We start from the raw sequence: 3,910 nt of genomic DNA, 5'->3' as shown, positions 1-3,910 counted from the left end.
AACCGGCCACACCCATCATCCGAACACAGCAGCAGCACCATTTGAATATGAAAGAGCTCTCTGGTTATTAGCAGATTGCATCTTACTTTTTTTCAGTGTTTCTTCCAAATACAATATGTGCTTTCTCTTTCGTTAAGCTTTCAGGTTTCCTCTCTGCACATTCATTCTGCAACTTTTTATATGCAAATTATGTGACTTGGTAGTCTTTCATTTTCATTAACTGGTTCACTGTGTAAAGTGGAATAATTTCTTTTAACGTGCTGTTTGGCTTAAAAGCATAATTTGCAAGGTGGTTGGAGAGTGCTGGCTGGTGGGAGGAAGGTAATATGAGACAAAAAGCCACTACATATGCTTCTGGGAATTGGTGGAGGCTTGGGCACCAGTAAGCTAATACACATCGATGATATAGAGGTAGATGTATTTGTGAGCTATATTTCATCCCATCAGAGATGAAACGGTTTGTGACAGATGGACTGATATTGTTCCCCTGTACGGCCCATGAGTGCGGCCCCTCCTGCTTTCCCTCCCTGACAGATGTAGGGGGAGGCCCACAGTGCACTCTTCTTTCTTTCAATTGATTTGGGTGCTTGAACCCTTGGGGACTAGAGGATGGTGGTGGGATGGGGGTGGTGGTAATGGTGATGGGGGGGTTTAATCGTTTCCTGCAGCACAGAACCTGCAAAAGGTCTGAAGCAAGTGCTGTAAAGAACTCATAAACATATGCATACATCTACATATATTCAGACATGGAGTGCAGTAATAGCAGTGTGCTCTGTGCACTGTTCTGAGTGGAGCTGGAAGGGAATATTTTCATAAATCTTTGTTAGCGAGTGAAAGCGTAGCATGCAGCCATGCATGTAATGGAGGCAGAAGAGAAAGTGTGGCTACACATACTGGTGGCTAAGCCTTATGTGTTGCTGTCCAAGATGCATTCAGTTGACTCTTTACAGTTTATTATTAGATAAGCATAAAAATGCAGGAAAATTTCCTTCTGTCTAATTAGCTGAGTATACTGTTCAGTGGCTGGAGGAGGGCTGAATATGAAGAGGTGTAGGTTTGTGTGTTTTGTAGCAATTAAGCAGATTTCAAGTGATTGGGCAATGATTACCTTCAGCGCCCCGAGCCCCCCATTCTGACTGCAGGATCGACATTAGGGGACTTAACAGCTGTCTTGTAGCAGATGTTTGCTGTTGCTGCAACTCACTCTCTGTCCCTGGAGGGGAAAGGTCAAGACAAGGGTGGAGGGTGAAGAAGAGGTTCTTTTGAAGATGCTACATGTTGATACTTTGAGAGAAACAAACAAATGAGCATCTGCCTGCCCGTTGCACAGGACAGCACCACAGGATGATTCAAATTAGCATTATTGATTGCAATATTCAGTCTGGTGTAATTCCTCCATCCTGCTTTAAGAGCAGCGGAACTAGGAAGATGTAAAATGACTTGTACGATCTCTCTTTTTTTTTTTTTTTTGCATTTTGAGAATTGACTATATCAGATAATTTTGCAGAAAACTGTCACTACTTATCTATTATAACAGTTATAGCTTGTGTATTTTTTTAAATTGGTAATTATACTTTCTTTTTATCCAAATGATAGAGTGTAAATTTGTCCTTTCTTGTTAGGAGTTAATGTTGTTAAAGTTTTTACTGCTGGTGGAATAATTTCCTGGAAGCAGACCCCAGTAAAAAAGTGGTTAATGATTTTAATAGGACTCCCTGGTGGTATGGGATAGAGAGGGGACGTGCCCTGGCCACGGGCGCGTGGCGGCGGAGCAGGTGGATGACGGGCAGCTGAGTAGTGGGCTCCAGGGGGAGGGGGGGGCTTCCATTTTGGAGGACTCTTGGGGTTGAGAGAAACCCTGAAAAAAGGCAACCCCATCTGGAACTGAGGTGGGGGCTCTGGTGTGAAAGAGATCTAGTGGGTGGTGTCTGACACTCTCTCTTTTGTTCTTTGGTAACACAGCAGTGATGATGGTGGTGGTGGTGGTGGGGGGGGGCTCGCACTGCCGTGGGGGCTGGGCACTCAAACAATAGTGCTGATCTAGGAATTGAAAGCCTTCGATGAACAGAAAGGCAAGGAAGCAGGCAGGGAAGGTGTGGACAGAAGGATAAAGCAGGCATGGATTCAGCCCACTTATAGTAGGTGGGTTTTCCTACTATGCAAGGACACTGCAATGTCACACAAACACAAAATGTATCTCCACAATGAATTCCTACTGAAATGTTTGTGGTAAATATTTAGACGTGTATTTCTCCTGGTTAGTTTTATTGCGTATGCTTGAGATGTATGCATAAACAAATCAATTATAGAAACCACTACTGCATAATAAATTAGAAATTAGTCGAATCTTATAGCAGCAGATGAAGAAAGATGAGTTTTGGCATTGTGATGGAAGCGTGCCTGTATAGGGGAGGCATGGAGAGCGTGAGCTTCATTTATTTTCATTAGCAGCGTGTATGGGCTAGACTCATGCCTCCTGCGAGCCCTTATGCTGCTCTGACTGCTGCTCCATGCATAAACATATATCCCCGAGACGTCTGTCCTTGCTTGGGTGTAGCCAAGCCTCTGTCATGCAAGGTTAATTTCACCTCCATCTCCCCTCTCTCCATTTTTCACATCTCTCCTATACAATTCATGCCATTCATCAGCCATCTCACAGAGGACGGCCCAAGTACCTGCAGCAGCTCTCCAGGGTGCTGAATAGGACCATGGGGTAGAAGGAGTGAGCAGCTGGGGGGAGAAGCAGCAGCAGCGACCATTGCTATATTAATTCTTCATAGCAGACATGAGGATATGGAGTGATTGCTGGCAGGGAGGAGGGAGACCAGCTTTTACAATAAACTGACAAATCCTCCATTCGTGGGAAGAGTCACTGACAATGTCATTCGCTTTTAATCAAACAGACAGTGAAGGGGCGCGGTGAAATATATAGTATTTGTTTTACCAAAATCCTAGCGTCCTTTCAGGGCTGCTTGTTTTGGATCTGTAAAATATTTTTCTTAACAATTGTCTCCCTGATCTGACTCTCAGTCACTGTTAGGCAGCAAGCCAGTAAACAAAGCTAGAGCTATTTCTCGTCTCCTTGCAGAGGTTAGATTTGAGGACTGAATCTTAAACAATCACTGATGAGGCGAAGCTTGCTTTCGTTTTCCAATCATGGTGAACAGCCCCACCTGCTGGTGTAGTCTCGGTACAACACGTTCTGTTGTCTGGTGGAGACCTGATGGAGAGCAAGCAGTCCTCTAGATGCTGCTATTGTGCTTCCCCCCCCTAACGAGATTTAACTTGGCTTCAACAAGAGGACCGACCTTGTGAACTGAAAGTAACGGAGGAAATATGAAATATCAAGCCCTGCTCCAATCAAATAGGACATTTCACGTGATTTTATGAATACCAAAATCGTGCTGTCAAATTAAAGAAATCATCTCAAAAAACAGGGCATTTCATGAGTAACTTCGGGCTTGAAACTTACTTGCTCTGCTTCCTTAAAAATAAACAGAAATGAAACCATTGAAACCCTAAACTGAGGTGGATACGCGACATTACCAGTTCGCTTTAAACCGGTCAGGTGAGATTTCTGCGTGAACAGATGGTGGATGTCGTAAAAGCTGATCAAATTAGTGGGGAACAATAGGAAGACCGGAAGTAAAGGAATGACTCCCACGGCCGTGTTACATCGAAATATATCTGTATGCTCATTTGAAATGACCACATCGCTCTCAAAACGACACAGGGTACATAACGAGTGTAATCTCCCCGCGAGTGACTTCATAGAGAACGTATAATGAAAGCAAATAAATTTTATTTTGAAATTTTACCGGATGTAGTGCATTTATCATGGTTGACTTAACACCAACGGCTTCAGCTCCCAACCGCTAGGAGGAACAAGGAGGGATCCATGCCCAGTCCC

The sequence above is a fragment of the Chaetodon auriga genome, chromosome 16 (genome assembly GCF_051107435.1).
Source record: "Chaetodon auriga isolate fChaAug3 chromosome 16, fChaAug3.hap1, whole genome shotgun sequence".
NCBI lineage: Eukaryota > Metazoa > Chordata > Actinopteri > Chaetodontiformes > Chaetodontidae > Chaetodon > Chaetodon auriga.
The sequence above is the reverse complement of the archived record's forward strand: the minus strand, read 5'-3'. Positions refer to the sequence as shown.